Raw genomic sequence first — 18,691 nt, forward strand, 5'->3', positions numbered from 1 at the left:
TGTACACAGTGATCCATATATGTACAGTGTCCCATACATGTGAACTGTGTTCCATACATGTGCACCATGTTCCATACATGTACACAGTGATCCATATATGTGTACTGTCCCATACATGTGCACAGTGCTCCATACATGTGCACCATGTTCCATACATGTACACAGTGATCCATACATATGCACAGTGCTCCATACATGTGCACCATGTTCCATACATGTGCACAGTGTTCCGTACATGTACACAGTACTCGTACCATGCTCCCTTTTCTTTCTGCCCTCATCTCTACCTTCCTACTGGTCCATTTCTCACATTCACATCTTTTGTTTGTTTTGTATCCCTCTGATTGAATCAAGACTGTCTGCATGGTCCTGGGTTTAGAACTGTTCAGTGGAGCCTTGTAGGCTCATTATATATGGCTAGACGCAAGGACTGTCACTTTCCCAGGACACATCAGTTGTCATGGGGAGGAATAAGGCCCTGTGAGCCCCTCTGTGATGCATGGTTCACTATTCATAACCCCTATCTTGTACAACCAAAGCCTCTGTAGGATTATGTCTGCAAAGGCTTGCTCTGCCCTGGGAGAGCCTTTCCCGCGTCTCCCTGGTCTTCTGGCCTTTGCGTTGTGTCTGCTCGCCCTTCTGCATCACTTTTGAGCATTAGACAAAGTTTCAGCATCCATCCCGGTTCACGGGGAAGAGAAGGCGTCTTTGGTGATGGATGAGTCGCATTTGTCTATGAATGTCTTATGGACATAAATACTAAGCCTACAGTCCAGTGTCATGTTGATTTAGCTACATCACAGTGTGGAGGTGCCCATAGAGAATGACACCCCTCCCCAATGCATAGATTTTTGACAAGGTTTACAGCACCATACCTTAAATGTGTTACACTTTAAGCAATTAGTAATACTAGTTTATTACAGATAATTTTTAGTAAGTGACCAATTCATAATAGAACAATTCAAAGACCACCTTTCTTATTTTGAAGTTATTTTTCTAGTTATTTACCTCTTTTGTATGATGTAGACTTTCTCTTTCAGAATTATGGCTGCAGGGTGTTCTGCATAGCTGAACTGAACGTTATTTAGCTTCAGTCTCCTATCTGGGCTGTCTTAAACATTCCTCTATTGTGACCAGCATTGACACGAGTGCCTTTGCAGTTTCTTTGTGTGTGTTTGTGATTAGCTCCTTAGAATGCCTTCCTTATGCACAATGGCTGGGCCAAGGACTCTGGAAGGCCTGCGTTAGTTGATAAATGTTTCTAAACTTGAGAGGCTACAGGTGAATATGATCAAAAACACATTGCATGAAATTCTCAAGTAACAAAAATACCATTAAAAACTATCCTCAAACAGCCTTCCAGGAAGACTGTACCAAATGCTGTCCCACTAGAGCTCACATTTCTGGAGGTGATCTTGCTCTTGGTGTGATTGCAATGAGAAAGCTAAAGACCATAGCCTCAAAGGCAACCAGGAGATATGTTTATGTTGGAAACTTTAAACAGCTAACCTCAGACTGAGCATTGTGGCCAGACATCAGTCCACCCAACTCCTGTGCAACTAAGCATCCCCCCACCCCCATCATCCAGAAGTTTGGGATCATTGCTCCTCATGAAGCTCTGACAATTGGCCTCCTCCTTCCTACTACAGCAAACACCAGAAGATAAGAACCAGGGCCCTCCAGTTTTTAATAGGCACGAGTCTGTATGGAAAGGCAATGTTGTGGGCTCACCCTGTCCTCTCTCCTAGACTGATGCCAGATCTTACCTGCTTAGGAGTTTTGGCTCCTCTTGGCTCACAAGGATACAGGTAGTGTATGGTACACGGTGATGTGTGAGACCCCAAATGCCTACAGAGTGGACAAGGTTGACACTTGATCTACTCAATAGCAAAACAAAAATTAACTGCCCAGACATCTAGGTCCTAGGGTGGCTGTCATTAGTCTTGACTGTGGCTCCTTTAGGTAATACTCATTAGCTGTAAACAGGAGCATTAATAAGATGTCATATTTATTAGCTGAGGTGGACTCCTCACCCTCCCTCCCGCCCCCTCTAGTGCAGTGTTTCTTCTATTCTTCGAGTTTAGAAAAAGCTAGGCTAGTTGCCATGGCAACGCAAGCTTTCAGGGACTTGTTTGTTTGTTATATTCCTTTGTCATTTGGAGTGGTCTTTGGAGGCTCCTGAGAAAAGATGTGCTGCTTCCAGTTTGACAGTAAAATCACCGGCTGCCTGTCAGAGAGGAGAGCTGGGAGGAGGAGGAGGAGGAGGCCAGCCACAAATGCTCCTTCCCTGTCTGCTTTCACAAAGACTGACTTACAGAAGGCAGCACCCAAATCTGCCGTTTATGCTCAGTGTCTCTCAACTCGGAAGAGAAAACCAATAAAGGCTGGAACCGTAGCACCAGACTTTTAAATCCTGTTTCCAACTTGTACTGTCTTCCTTCCCAGATAAATGGAAAAGTGCAGCTAAGTGGGCTTCTCTAGGAAGTTCAAGGCACTCGACCTTCTTCATCAGCCCATAAACTCTGAAATGGAACAGGGGTCGGAGGAACAATGCAAAGACGCCCTTTGGAGGAATTCTTAGTGCTTTCTCCTTTCTTTAACTCTGGAGAATGCATGCACATGTGGTCCTTCTGCATCTGAAGAAACCAGCTGTGTTCCTCAGAGGTCTGGGCCTCATCACCTCTTTGGTGGGAAGTGAAATGGTGAGGATCAGGTTGTCAGGCACATGGGAGGAGAGTTCAAATGGGTAGATGTTGGAACAGTTAAAATGGAAGCTTATTTAGGAAGAAAAATCTCTATATAGCAAAAAAAAAAACAAAAACAAAAACAAAAAAACAAAAAACAAAAAACAACAACAACAAAACCCAACAAAAAAACCCCAACAACAGCAAAAAAAAAAAACAAAAAAAAAAACAAAAAAAAACCAACAACAAAAAACCAAAAACAAAAAAACCAAACCAAAACAACAACGAAAAATTAGAAAATCTAAAGGCTACCTTACGTTACTTCCCAAACACCAAGTCAATATTTTTATATGAACTTTGTGTGTGTATATATATACATATACATATATATAACTTTGTGTGTGTATATACACACACACACACAGAGAGAAATATTTTATTCATCCAAGTAAGATACTTTAATGTCTGTAACTTTAATGACTGAAAGATTTAGCCTATCTTTTTTTTTTATTATTAACTTGAGTATTTCTTATATACATTTCGAGTGTTATTCCCTTTCCCGGTTTCCAGACAAACATCCCCCAATCCCTCCCCTTCCCCTTCCTTATGGGTGTTCTCCTCCCCATCCTCCCCCCATTGCCGCCCTCCCCCCAACAGTCTAGTTCACTGGGGGTTCAGTCTTAGCAGGACCCAGGGCTTCCCCTTCCACTGGTGCTCTTACTAGGATATTCATTGCTACCTATGAGGTCAGAGTCCAGGGTCAGTCCATGTATAGTCTTTAGGTAGTGGCTTAGTCCCTGGAAGCTCTAGTTGCTTGGCATTGTTGTACATATGGGGTCTCGAGCCCCTTCAAGCTCTTCCAGTTCTTTCTCTGATTCCTTCAATGGGGGTCCTATTCTCAGTTCAGTGGTTTGCTGCTGGCATTCGCCTCTGTATTTGCTGTATTCTGGCTGTGTCTCTCAGGAGCGATCTACATCCGGCTCCTGTCGGCCTGCACTACTTTGCTTCATCCATCTTGTCTAATTGGATGGCTGTATATGTATGGGCCACATGTGGGGCAGGCTCTGAATGGGTGTTCCTTCTGTGTCTGTTTTAATCTTTGCCTCTCTATTCCCTGCCAAGGGTATTCTTGTTCCCCTTTTAAAGAAGGAGTGAAGCATTCACATTTTGATCATCCGTTTTGAGTTTCATTTGTTCTAGGCATCTAGGGTAATTCAAGCATTTTAGCCTATCTTTTAAAATACTTTTATTCTTTGAGAATTTAGGATGATGTGTCTTGAACATATTCAACTCCTTTCTAACTCCTCCCATACTCAGTCCCCATTTCCTATTCAGCTTGGTACCCTATCCCCTACCCCCACCCTGGAGATAGGATTTCTCTAAGTAGCTCTGTCTGTCTGCCCTGGAACTAGCTTTGTAGACCAGGCTGGTCTTGAACTCACATAGCACCATCTGCCTCTGTCTCTTGAGTGCTGGAATTAAGGTGTGTGCCACCACCAACCGGTCAGGTCACCATCTTATAATTTTAAACCCAGTGAGTCCAGTTCCTGTTGCCCATATACATTCGGGTGTGTGGCTATCCGTTGGGGTTTGGTCAAGGTACTAGGGACCACATCCTTAAGAAGGCTAACTCTCTCTCATCAGCTATCAGTTGCCAAGGACTCCTCAGCTAAGGTGGGGCTTCTTACTGTCTTCCCCATCCACACTGGGATTTTGTCTGGAGAGAGCCTGTGCAGGTCTTATGAATGCTATCACAGTCACAAGTTCGCGTGTGTATTTGCTCCGTTGTGTCTGGAAAACTCTGTTTCTGTCATTCATAGTTTCTAGTTCTTATAACTTTTCTGTCCTCTCCAGTAATCCCTGAGCCTAGGGAGGAGGGGCTAGGACAGATGTCCCATGTAGGGCCAAACATGCTATGGTCTCTTATTCCCTGTTGACCAGTTCTGGATTTTTGTGTCCTTTGCTGTCTAGTGCAAAAAGACACGTCTTTGATGAGGGGTAAAAGCGGAACTAGTCTGTCAGTATAGAGATAAATCATCAGGGGTCACTTTAATACTGTGTTTGTTTAGCAATGCAGTAGGTCCTCCCTTAGGGCTTATTTAGCACAGGTTCTCAGCCCTGATAACTGTGCCAGGTATGGTTTAGAGTGGCCCTTAAATCCACCCAGAATGTGTTTGGTTGCTTCCATAACATTTGCTCCATAATTGTACCAGTGGGGTGTGTCTTGCAAGATTGGTTGTTACTGTATCTCCCAGGGTTCACAGCTGAGACAACTTTTCTTCTCCGATAGTATTCATAGCTCCTTCCAGGACTATGAAAGCCAGCCAGTAGGGAGGAAGCTTCTAGGTCAGCACCAGCTTGATTTCCCAGTATTCTATGACTCAAGGATGTGGTATCTTCATCACAGGACGTTAGCAACACATTCTGGAGAGCAGCCAAGCTCAGTGGCAATAGCTTGTGATATTCGGGAGTCTTTGAGACCCTGCTGGCCGACAACTCTCAAAGAGGTAACTCATCTCTGATGCTGGGCTTTTTTTATTTGTTAATCTGTAGTATCTAGTAGAGACATTTATCTCCTGTTATTAGGGTTCTGCCCATTAATAGAATAAATGCATTTAAACTCCTTCTATATATGCATACATGTACTTTTAAAAAAGCCCTTTTTACAGAAGCACTTCAGTGTTAATTCTTCTTCCCTGTACTGTGTTCTCTGCCCTGCCCTTCCTCCCCACACCCCAGTTAACTTTTTCTGTTTCATTATCCCCCCCACCCCCATACCACTATGTTCTAGTTCTCTTCTTTAAAAGATACCCTTCAAAGCTGCTTACTAGTTTCAGACCCTCTATGGTTATTCCAAACGAAACACATATATCTAAAGATTCAAAGCTAGCATCTACAAATGAGAGAAAATATGTGATCTTGGTCTTTCCAGGTCTGGGTTACCTTGTTCAGAATAACTGTTTCTAGCTTTATACTTTCACCTGAGAATTCCATAATTTTTTTCTTAATAGCTGAATAATATTCTGTTGTATAAATGTACCACACTTCCTTTAACCATTTACCAGTACAGCTATGTTGTTTGATCTTTTTTTTTTTTCTTTTGTGAAAAGAGCAGCAATGATCATGGATGAGCGGGCGGATCTATAACAGAATAAAGAATCACTTGGGTATATGCCTGAGAGTGGGATAACTGGATCCTGCGGTAGATCTATTTCCAGCTTTTAGAAGGACTTTCATGCCGGTTTCCATATGATTGCACCATTCTGCCCGCTTGCCAGCTGTGACAAGCATTGCCCTTTCTCTATAACCCTTGTCAACCTGAGCTTGACCATTCTGACTGGAGTAAGATGTAATCTCAAGGTAGTTTTAATTTCCATTATCCTACCTTTCATACACATTGAACTATTATAATTGAATCCAACCTTCCTTCAGATTAACATTTAGATGACTTCTACTTTCTGTTTTTCAACAGATTCTACTCTCACGTTAAGTACCCAGCAAATCAACCAGCACCCAGTAAATGCTAGTCGCTGACATTCCCCATGTTTCTCTTAAGTTGGTAATAAGGCTGAGAAAAGACTATATAAGAACAAGTGTAGAATGTTGTACGTGTGTGTAACTCCTGATGCGGGCTCCTATGTCCAGACATTATGCAAAGGAAACATCAGAAAGAACAAAGATTAGTACGGCATTGGGAAAACCACAGTGTAAGATACATTGCTCCACATTGTACCAAGTGCTGGGGAGACCGTCACATGTGTTATAGCCTGGAGCTTTCCCTCTGGTGATTCTTAAGCACCAGATGTAGCACAGAGGACAAAGACAGTCTAGGACTTGGCCAGCTCCCTTCTCTTGGTCCTGCTTCCAACAAGCTTGTGGGACTAGGTTAAACCCTCAGTTTTATTATCTGTAAACTGGTAAGATGATGATGATGATGATGATGATGATGATGACGACGATGACGATGATGATGACGACGACGACGACGACAGCGGTGATGATGATGGTGCTGGTGGTGGTGGTTGTTATTATTACCTCTAAGGTTCTTCCCAGATTTAAAATTTAATTGCTTTTTAAAATGTATTTATTTATTTTATATATGTGGGTACACTGTCAGACACACCAGAAGAGGGCATCAGATTCCATTACAGATGGTTGTGAGCCACCATGTGGTTGCTGGGAATTGAACACAGGACCTCTGGAAGAACAGCCAGTGCTCTTAACCGCTGAGCCATCTCTCCAGCCCCCAAAATTTAATTGTTTTAAGCTTATGATATACATTGAGCAAATTTGTAGTAACTTGTGATGAAAGAATGGATTTTTAAAATCCATTTTTAAAATATTCTTCAGTGTTTTAAGTGTTGTGGTCTGGTAGCCTATTATATTTTATTGTGGCGAATTTAGTGCTATTTACTGAAATAGGTGTGTCTCTCTGTGTGTTGTGTATGTGTGTGTGTATTTGTGTGTATGTGTGTATGTGTTTGTGTGTGTGTGTTTGTGTGCGTATATGTTGTGTGTGTATGAGTGTATGTTTTTTTTGTGTATGTGTGTATGTGTGTGTATGTGTGTTTTTGTGTGCATGCTTGTGTGTGTATGTTTTGTGTGTGTGTGTGTGTGCGTGTGTGTGTGTGTGTGTATGAGCACATGTGCGCAGTTGGGTATAAATATGCATGCCCATGTACTGCAGCCAAAGGAAGACACACATTGACCATCACTGTCAATTTCTGCCTTGCTCTCTTCAGACAGTGTCTTTCACTTAACCTGGAGCCAGGATAGCAGCTCGCCACCCGCAGTCATCCTTTTGTGCCCTCTGTTTCCCCAGCACTGGGGCTACAGGCATATATATGACCACGCTCAGGTCTTTATATGAGTTCTGGGATTTGCTCTCAGATGCTCATGCAGCATATAAGGCAGGTGCCCTAACTCATCATCCCCTCAGTCCATTGCAAGGGTCATTTTGTCTGCGCATTACTCATCTTTCTATTTAAATTTATTTTTATTACCCACATGAAAAATATACAGCATGACATTTTGATCTCCACAGACCCAGCAACATTACCAAAGGCGTGCAGTTAAACATCTTCAGCACCCTCCACAGTACCTCTTTGCCTGTGCAGTTTTCCATGTTGATTTTACTGGGCATAAGAAGCCACTCCTCTTTGCCTAAAGGCAGTTTTGAGGGTTGGTCTCAAGAACCCTGTATGGTAGACTCTTGGGATATCAACATCTTGATCCTCTCAGGTTCTTACCAGAGGCTCCTCAGGCTTCTTCAGCTTTCCACTTCTCCAACCCTCCAGGATTTCCCCATGAACACATGCTTGTGCCAGAGCCCTGCATCCCATGTCAATCATGTGACCCTGCCACTCCAGCCCAAAGGTCAGTATGCTCCTTCAGACCCTTCAGTAATCGAACGCCAGGCCCAGAGAAGCAAAGCTTCCAGCAGCTCCTCCCGCTTCCATCAGATGCCCAAACAACCTGGACTCTGCCCTACTCTGATTCTTAGTTACCTTTCTTTTAGTCTTTAGAGTTTACATAAAAAAAAAAAAATCAAATTATGGTTTCATTTTTAAAATTCTCCTGCTATTGTTATTTATTCTTTCTTCTTCAATCCTAATGTCACTTGTAAACTGAACATAGGTTTATTTCATACGATATATTCTGATTACAACTTTCCCTTCCCCAACTCCTCCCAGATCCTTCCCACCTCCTATTCATCCGAATCCTCTCTCTTTCTTGCTCTCTCTCATTAGAGAACAAACAGGTGCCTAAAAAAAGAGAATAAAATAAGATAAAATAAAAGCAGAGTTTTATCATGAACAGGACAAAAATAACCAAAGAACAGAAAAGACGGGAACCAAAGAAAAAGCACAAGAAACACATATAGATGCGCGCGCGCACACACACACACACACACACACACACACACACACACACACACACACACACATTTGCACACATAGAAATCCCATAACAAAACAAAACCAGAAACTGTAATATAGCAATGAAAGACCTGTAGAGTGAGAAAATACCCTCCAGAATAGGGAGGCAAAGTTTAGAACAGAGGCTGAAGGAACTCCCATTCAGAGCCTGCCCCACATGTGGCCCATACATATACAGACACCAAACTAGATAAGATGGATGAAGCAAAGAAGTGCAGGCTGACAGGAACCGGATGTAGATCTCTCCTGAGAGACACAGCCAGAATACAGCATATACAGAGGCGAATGCCAGCAGCAAACCATTGAACTGAGAACAGGACCCCTGTTGAAGGAATCTTAGAAAGGACTGGAAGAGCTTGAAGGGGCTTGAGACCCCATATGTACAACAATGTCAAGCAACCAGAGCTTCCAGGGACTAAGCCACTACCTAAAGACTATACATAGACTGACCCTGGACTCTGACCTCATAGGTAGCAATGAACAACCTAGTAAGAGCACCAGTGGACGGGGAAGCCCTTGGTCCTGCCAAGACTGAACCCCCAGTGAACGTGATTGTTGGGGGGAGGGCGATAATGGGGGGAGGATGGGGAGGGGAACACCGATAGAGAAGGAGAGGGGTAAGGGGTAAGAGGGATGTTGGCCTGGAAACTGGGAAAGGGAATAACAATCGAAATGTAAATAAAAAATACCCAATTTAATAAAGATGAAAAAAAAAAAAGAAAATATCCTCCAAAATTATCATTGAGGTTTGTGTGTGTGTGTGTGTGTGTGTGTGTGTGTTGGGCATCTACTGCTTCATATGGACCCTGCCCTGAAGTGTGGTTTGCTGGCTTCATTCTTTAAAAGTCCGAGTCTGATTTTGCTGCCTGCAATAGAAAATCCTTAACCCTTCATTACGGTACCAACCTGGTCTGGGCTCTCCAGCTGGCCAGGCCTTTGTGCTCATGGGTGAGGTTGCTCTACCTCTATGTCCAGACCTTTTACAGAGAGGGAGGTGGTGCCTGACTAGAAAAGTGGCCCGGGGTCACACCGAGCATGTGTGGGGCTGGCACATAGTTCTTTCCTACAGCTCTGAGTTTCACTGGGATGGTGTTTGCCTCAGAACTTTGACTTTCATCTGGATTTGACACCTGTGGGCTCTACTGCATCAACGGGCTTAGAGAGATATTTCTAATAATCATTGTAGTTAGATTTTTTTCCCCCTGGTATTGCTTTGTGCTGTGGTAAGCATACAGCAGATTATTCTTCAGTTTTGTTTTTATTTAACTTTAGCTTTTTGGGACAGAGTCTTATGTGGCTCAGGCTGGCCTTGAACTCACTCTGTAGCCGAGGATGGCCTTGAACGCCAGATCTTCCTGCCTATACCTTTACCTTTAGTAGGTGCTTCTTCTCAAGTCTAAGTTCTTTAGAATGACTTTCAAAAGCCATTCAAAAGGGACTAGCAAAAACTTTGGTGATGCAGGGGTTTTTAGTAGTACATTTTAACTTATCATCCATGGTTTAGTGTACTGAGCAAAAGGGGTGAGATATTTAGGTCCTTTTGGCCAGACCTTGCAAACCAGAGAGAACTCTTTATCTAACCTTATTGCTCTATAGGAATTTAAGCTGTGCAGGAATACTTTAATTATCAGAATCTTCAGAAAAGAAGCCTCCGAGATTTGCGATACGTTTACATATTACTATACAAAGCACAATTTTCTTTAAGAGCGTATCTAAATCCCATCTGTTTGATTGGAAAGAGGAGCACGGAATGAATCCATCTAATTTTCAGTTTTCTCCCTTGGAGAGGATTATGATTGAAAGTCGGAGACAGGCTATGTGCTTGTCCTGCTCCCCCCCAACCCCCCACTCCCCCTGATTTCTAGAGGCAGTTTTAAGGTTTCCATAGCAATGCACAAGGAGTCATCATTTTCTGCTGTGATTTCCCAGCAAAGAAAAGCTGAGGTAACCGTGGTTTAGTAGAAATGAAAAAGGTGGCTGTAGGATCAGTCTAAATTGGTCTGAGAGGGCAGGGCACTCTTTTGTCAGCTGAATGCAAATTCCTAACCACTCCCAGGTAATGATAGCAGAACTAGCCCCTTGCTTTAGCGTCTTGCTTAGCTAGATAGCTTTGGGGTTGCCTACTGAGTTCCCATTTTGGAACTCTTCTGGTGTTGCTGCCATACCCTGAATGCTTTCCTCTTTCTTTTCCACACACCCTGGCCTGAGGTCTTCCTCTCTGCTCTCTGCCCCACATGCCTCTTTGATTCCTATCAGTTCCCTGAAAGCTGCCGGAGCTCCAGGGTGAGTAGGTCATAGGTCCCACATCCGGCATCCCGGGTCATCTTCTTATTGCCCTAAGGCACTGGGGCCTGCTGTGTTTCCCGTCCTGGTTTCATGGTTATGAAAAGAGGCAGCATTTGCAGCTCAGGTGACTAGGTCCATTCCACCATCTTGGTTTGGTTAAACCTAAACAAATCTTCTCTTTGGTGAATTAAAACCAAAGCAAACCAAAGCAAACCAAACCAAACCAAACCAAACCAAACCAAAAGCCATATCATACCACCATCCTACATAAACATGGGGTGTCTTACACATAAGAAAGGCAACAAAAAGACTGAGAGAGAATATCTGTCACTCCATAGATACTGTCTGTGGCTTCTATCAAGGGCTTCCCATGGGGGAGTGCCATCTCTGTGATTTCCTTTGCAAGAGCTTAAGTAGTTACATTTTCCTTAAGGTGGTTTTCCTTTGAACTGCTGTTCCACCATAGCTTCAATAAGCAGTCATAGCTCGTAACTGCTAGAACAATCCTAATGTTGGTGATAACCATGATTGGCAGTTACTTAGCCATGAATGAGTTTTAGAAAAGCCAAGATGATCCTTTGCCTTAGGAGAAGACTCACTTCCTCCCCTTGCCAGTTCTGAAGGAAAGACCCTTGACAGCAAGGGAATGGCCTAGTCTTGAGGTCCTGTTTGTCAGTTGTCAACTTAGACCTAGGCCAATCCTCTGCTGTTCTTAGTTAACATCACTACGGACTCTGCTGACATATGACCTCAAGACCAGCCAGAGTAGTTGTCACAGATGCTTTAGTTGGACAGGACATCCCTTTTGCCTTTCATAGGAAGAACACGTGGTTGTTGCTTGAAGAGCAGAATCCACAAAATGTCTTCAGAGTTAGTCTGATTTAGGTGCCAGATTTCCCATGCACAATGTAACCTTTTGGGTCTCTTACATATCAACCGGAAAAGGGAAGAGTAAGACCATCCCCTGGGGAAACATCATAGAATAAATCCTTTGTATCCATCTAACACATGCTGAGGGACTATTCACAAAGACAGCGGGGCATCAGCATAACACACACATATCCTCCAAGGAATGTCCCTTCCAGTGAAGAATTCCAGTGTTAGCTTTCAACCTCTTCTGTTACCCCACACTCAATCCAATTTAAGAAAGGAAGGGTGGAGGGAAGAGACAGCACACATCTGAGCTGACTCTTAGGTTTAGTTTATGTTCCATTGCTTAACAAAGGAAAACAGAAGTATTAAGACAATGCTCAAACAGAAAAAAAGGACTGTTGTAGCCTTCCTTTTCATGCTCTTTGGTTCTCAGGCCATACGCTACTGTTTTCTGAGTGGTAGTCTCTCCAGACTCTGTGATAGACACTCTAAACAATGGGGGGGGGGGGCAAGCAGGCTATGAGGACCATTGAAGGCTTTCTCAAAGCAACAAACCTCTAACTATTACCTACCTGCCCAGCTTGCTAGGTATTAAAAGCTTAAAATCTGGTTGCTTGGAAGGGTTGAATAGTCCCCTTTTAGAGCTGAATGGGAAGCAATCACATTAAGAGAGGAGTTGGGGTGATGTTTGACTTGGAGGACTTTCCTGGGGAGGGTTTGGATTAGAGGCCCCTGTGTTGAGACCTGGATATGTAATCCCTCTGCTCAGGGACAGTGAGTTGAGCACACACTGACTTTGTTAAACTAGAAGATTCCCACCAGAACAGAAGGAGTTGGGGGCCCCTTTGGCTTAAAATTAGACCCCATATATAGAGACTCAATGGGTTTTGTCCTGAAACGTTATCTCGAGCTGAGGGGTGACAGGAAAAGCCATACTTAGCAGGGGATGGGCTTTGCATAGCATTCAGAAGCATGAACATATGGGGCAGAGGGAGCAAGGGGCAGAGAGAGTCTAAAGGCATTTTGTGTTAATTCATAAGGACTAGAATAAGGTTTTGAACACAGGTCTCACGGTGGCTCAAAACTTTGGTGTAGAAACCTGAAAAGGTTTTTGCATCATTTTCTCCTCCGAGCCCTGTAAGAGGCATGGTCCCTTTCAAGTCTGTTTTAGGACAGGGAGACATACATATTTAGGGGAGACATACATATTGAGTCAAGGAGACAGCAAGCACTTCTCTGATATTCATCTGCAGTTCGGAGCACGCAGCTGCATAAGGCATCTAGGCTAGACCATTGACTGGGAGGTGTAACCAGCAGCTGTTATGCAGGGAGAAGCCTGAGATCTAGAGCTGGTCTCCTTCCTCCTCAGTGTCATGGGTGGTGGTCATCTGGCTTTGTCCTCACGGGGCCTCTCTTCCTACCATGCCCATGCTTGTGGCCGGGTTTCTTCTTGTTGTAAAGGTAGCAGTTGTGTTGGACGGGGCTCCATTCTTAAGAACTCAGTTTGTATTATTTCTCGGCAGATGGTATGTCTAAATATGGCTGCGATCTGAAGTAGTGGGGGTTAGGATTCCCAAGTCTGAACTGGGGAGGGGGCAGGGCAAAGCTTGGGTTGGAGCATCCTCAAAAGAGAAAGAAGTGAAGAGAATGGAAGCCGGATCCTCCTTCCCCCAGCCCTCCTGCCAGACCCCTGCGTGTCCTATCTCATGCCTGTCCTCAGGCATGAAATGAGTCACCTCTGTAGAGAAAGTTCCAGGAGCCAGCTTCCTGTCATTTCTTTTCTAGGAGAATTTGGGCTGATGTCATCTGGGGGCTTTTTCAGCTCCCAATCTTAGAATTAGCAGCCTTTCTCTCTTCTTAAAAAAAAAAAAAAAAACCTTGCTGGCAATGCTAGTTCCTTACCATATTTATTGCAGTCATCTGCTTATGCGCAATGGTAATTTTTATCTGATGGGAGGAAATCTCAGGCTGAGAACCTACATGATAAACAGATGCATCAGACTGCAGCCATGTAGTTTTTGTTGTTGTTGGGGGTCAGCAAATAGTTTTTTAAATTAGCTTTGACCGTTGAGATGTTATCCCTTTTATTTCTCAGTCTCTCTCTCTCTCTTTTTTTTTTTCTTTTTCCTGTTTCCATCTGTTGGCTCAAATTGGTGTCCACGGTCCTCCATGTCATTCAGAATTCTTGTTTTCCCTCTTCAGACCTTGGATCAAAATTGTTGCACTTGTGGTTGCTAAATCTGTTGCCTCCTGGCCTCAGAAGAATTCCATGACGAGTGGCAGGCTAGCAGAGTGGTTAAATGGAGGGCTCAAGCTAGACTGCTGGGGTCAAATCCAGACTGCTCTGACACTTGACTGACTACCTTGTGACTGGGAGTGTCTCACACTCATTTTTCAGAGCTCAGCTTTTTTTTCCTCATCCGTTAAGTGATGATGATAATAATTTCAATTTCACAGGACCATTGTTGGACTTAAGCGAGCGTAAAGGACCTGGCACATAGCAAATGCCAAGTAAATGCAAAATATAATAATTATGACTCTGCCTGCCTTTGTTCTGCGGAGCTTCCCTGGAGACTCTGTTCCTGCTTGGCTCATTCTCTGTTTCTCCCCTACTGGGTTTTCCAGTCGTAGCCCATGCAGGGGTAGGCAGGCTTCCTTGGAATCCTCATTAGACCAGCTGTCCTCAGATCAGACTGAGAACCAGAATGGTTGACAAGGTTTGTAAGTTTTACTTGACTTCGGGTGGTGTGACACATCTCCTTGCACACAGACAGGCTTCTCCTTCCTGGTTACTGAGTTGACCATACATTGCCCCATTCTCAGGCCATTGACTGCCATTTTGGAGGCAGGAGGTATAATCCCCAGGAAGCTGGCTGGGTTTGAGTTGTCTATTTCCACATCATCTTGGCCCATCGATATAGAACGGGAGGGTGTCCATCCTTCTGACATTATTGAACAGTCTCCTGATTGTAGTTACACTGTGCAAATTTGAATAGCTTTTCTTATACCTGCGGCCTGCCTTGGGCTGGCACCTGCTAGAGAACTGTCCAGTCATAGTGGGTTCCTTAGTGACCCACAGTGAGATACCATCACAAGACCTCCAAGGGCTTCAAGAACCACAGCTTATTGAGATCAGTAGTAATTTAGACTCCTACCTTTGCCCCCCCTCACTCTACAGTCTTTACCTTGAAGAATGGCAGCTTGTTTTTGCCATCTCCATTCACGACTCTCCCATTCTCCCTTGTAATCTGGGGCTCCCATAAGTCAAAGAGGCTTTGTGGGAAGATCTGTATTCTCTCCTTTAGTGCCTCTCACTGGACTCTCCATTGCCCGAGGCTGCAACTTCTAAGTTCATTTTCCCCTTTACCTGGCCAGTACCAAACAGAACCTCTCTTCTTTTTACCCCGCGGCTCATTTTAATCCTGCCTTCCTGCCCCATCTCTGACCCCATATGCAAACTCTCTCATCATTTCCCAAGTACAAATTTCCTCCTTCCATGCATCAAGTTCCCATGTCTCTACGTCAGTGAATTAAGGGGGTAACCTGAACTTCAAGTTTGTGGAAACTGGAATGATTTATACTAAAATTGATATTTTAGGACACATCAATAAGCAATTTGGAAAATATCTGGAGCCAGATGAAGTTTATCCAAAGACAGAATTTTTTTTTTTTGGTTGTTTTTGTTAGGTTTCTTTGGCCATATATAAAAATATTTCTCATTAATTAAAATAACTTATTTATCAATATTACTGATGATTAGAATTGGCAGAATATACCTTTCTTTTGGTCTAATTGCAAGAAGGCAATATACCCCGCCAATTTCTTTGGCATCTTTAATATTCGTGTTTTAGATATTGGTCTCATTTTTATTGCAGAACTAACAAGACAATGCTTACAGCTGTAGATAATGGGATATTTTAAAAGTAAGTTCTGGAGTGATTCTTGCTAAGTCACATAGCAAGAATTCCTTCTTAAGGCTTATTAGATGTGGCATGAATTTGGTGTCCTCTGTGACAATCTTTGTTACAGTATTTGAGTCAGGCATCGAGTCCCAGCCATGACTGGATGCCCAATAAATGACTGAATTATTGAAGAAGTCGTCTCAATTTGACTCTTCCTGTTTAAGAACAGCTGCCTTTAATCTCTTCCCTCTTTCCGTGGAAATACCGGTGGTCTTATCAAAATAGGACTCCACTAGATTTAAATAAAAGAAAGCATGGCTGGCGAGATGTATGGAGGCTGAGAGATACATTTCTGGTTTCATTTCTCTCCTCACAGTGGGATTCTGAGACAGAATCTCCACAGGAGTCTAGACGGTTGCAGTCCCGTGGAAAGCCACTGCATATTTTTGGTTTGGAAATGATGCTTTTTACTGGGTGCGTTCCTAGATTAGCAGAGGCAGTGGGGAGGGAAAAGCAGGAGAGAATGTTTTGAAGTCTTTTCATCCATTCTGGAAAGTTTAGTTCTGACTTGCGTGTGTTAGAGATGCTGCTGCGGCTCTCTGCTTCCCAGAGGCTTCAGCGGCAGGGCAGTGGTGTTTAGATGTTCCCAGTTCCCCTGGTCTCTACCAGATAGAAATTAGTTTGAGAGCAGAATGCCCTCAGGGAATGTCTTCTGTTGCTGTGTTCTGCCTCCTCTGTTCAGACATCCTACAGAGCTGATAGCTGTGGGAATTGGTTGAGAAGATTCAGAGAAACAGGCAGGGGTGGGGGCGGGGCCTGGGGATGTAGCTCAGTGGTAGAGAGCTTGCCTGTCTGTGCAATTCCAATCCCACCACAAACAAACAAACAAACAAACAAACAAACAAAAACAAGCTACAAAGTCCATTCTTCCAAAGACCCCACTCATCTGTCTTTCCAAGCCCCAAAAGCTGTTAAGGACAAAGTCCTATTCTATAAGGGAAAAGGAGGGAAACCAGAAAGCGATCCTTGTTTAGGTTAGAAAAAAATCATCTGGGAAGGCTAGAGCCGCTGTGAGATATTCACAGGGCTGATGTTGCCTTTTTGGTGTAAGAACATCTGAGGAGAAGACCTGGACAAAGAAGAAAGGTTTTACTTGGCAGAGCAGTGACTTCAGCTAGCATTAGAATAGATGTTGCCTGCTGTCAGTCACCAGGGCAAGTTTTGGCTTCCTCATTGGGTGAGGGGTTGGAGCCTTTGGGGAGGAGGAAGGTATTCCTTTGAAGATTCTGCAGTGCTGTAGATTTTAGGGGTTAACAGTGAAATGTGGGGGCAAACAAACACCATCAGAATGCACCGGGAAGCGGGGGCTGCAGCCTCAGCTCAGCTACAGCATTGCCAGGCCTGCTGCCTCTGCTTTTAAAAGTAATAGTTTTCTTAGCCTGTGCATTTGGTAGTTGGCTGCGGGCCTGGAACCACTGATGGACCTAAAACCACAGGGCAAGAGCAACAGAGTGATTAACTGGTGGAGCCAACAAGAAAAAGGGGTCTGTTTTCTGAAGAAGCCTAAGAGGTTTATCTTCTATCAGTGAATGTCAACAGATAGGGAGACTCCATATCAATTAATTTAAAATAAAGGGGGAATTTATGGGTTGTACCTCTCATTCATTTAAACTAATATAGATTTCAGCTCTCTTTAAACAAAGTGTCAAGAACGTGGTGAGGAATAAAGAGGATGCTACCTGTGGCTTCGGTATAGTCCTCTCATGGGCTTACGATGGGTTAAACTAACCATGAGGATACTTACCAATCTTAGTGTGAAGATCCACCCCATGCGAAGGACAGCGTCACCGAATTTGCCAGATGATAATAGAGTGATAGGGACATGTGAGGTATCAAAGGAGTTCTGAAAAAGAGGATGAATTAATCGAACCGTAAGGTTGGTAATACTGCACTGGCTTAAACGGGCGCGAGCCAATTCACAAATCGAGCACTTCTGTGGGGATTTTAAATATCCCCGTCTTCAACTGCAAAGCCCAGGAGTGGACTATCAGACTGTGGTGATTCCCACAGATGTTGCTTGAAGCTGCCCTTCAGCTCTTATGTAAGAACATTTACAGTATTAGTAGGGTCTTGGTTAACCCCTAAAAGAACATCATGATCTGCGATACAAGTGATCAGCCCCTAGTGTGCTATAAACCAGAGCCCTGCTTTATGTGACAGAGCTTACTCATGTGCATGTCTGCAAGGTACATGAATAAACACACTACGTTCGGCATTGTGACGGAGCCTTTGACAGCCCTCCACCCCCCCCCCCCCCCCGCCGTGATCCTACTGTGTAGTATTGCATGCTCTTTGTCTAATGGAGTTTTGCTTTGCACGTTTGAATCCATAAAGACAATCATAGTTGACTACCAAGATCCAATTTGGATCTACTGGGAATCATTTTTTTTAGATTAAATTTTTTTGAGAATTTCATGTATGAATATGGTGTTTGCACAATTTTTACCTCACCTTCCCCCACCTCTTAACTCTTCCAGAGTCTCCCCACTCCCTCTGAAATTCATTACCTCTTCTTTAAAATTATATATGTATGCACCTATATGTGAATATAAATACAGCTTGCTGAGTCCATTTGGTGCTGCTCATTTGTTTATGTGTTTAGGAGTGACCACTTGGGATTGGATGGTTAACCCACCAGGGAACTCATCCCTGGAGAAGACTAATTTCTCTCTTTCTGCAGCCATTGCCTTTTTAGAGCTCTTTATTAAGAGCAGAGTCTTGTGAGATTTCCCCCATCCACAATGACATGTGAACTTGTACTAAGGCTTTGTAGGCAGGACTTGCATAGGTGAATGTGAGTTTTGAGATTTCTTGGGTACAGTTTCTCTGTCACATATAGTAGACACTATCTCACAGAAGGTATTTCCTTCTTCTGGCTTCTATAGTCTTCCCCGACTTCTATGACAGTCCATAGTGTTAGGAGTTTGGGATTATGTATGTGGGGTTC

General features: G+C 43.6%; 1 protein-coding gene across 12 annotated transcripts in view; it reads left to right on the plus strand.

Moving 5' to 3' along the window:
* Syt16 (synaptotagmin 16) overlaps positions 1 to 18,691 on the plus strand; it is a 250,862-nt gene that overhangs the window by 88,138 nt on the left and 144,033 nt on the right. For 3 of the 12 annotated variants that reach the window (XM_087552749.1, XM_087552744.1, XM_087552746.1), the window contains exon 2: positions 5,092 to 5,191. The gene's annotated coding sequence lies outside the window, so the exon portion shown is untranslated. 12 annotated transcript variants of the gene reach the window in all.

This window comes from Rattus norvegicus, chromosome 6 (genome assembly GCF_021556685.1).
Source record: "Rattus norvegicus strain SHRSP/BbbUtx chromosome 6, alternate assembly SHRSP_T2T, whole genome shotgun sequence".
In the NCBI taxonomy this organism is placed as follows: Eukaryota; Metazoa; Chordata; class Mammalia; order Rodentia; family Muridae; genus Rattus; species Rattus norvegicus.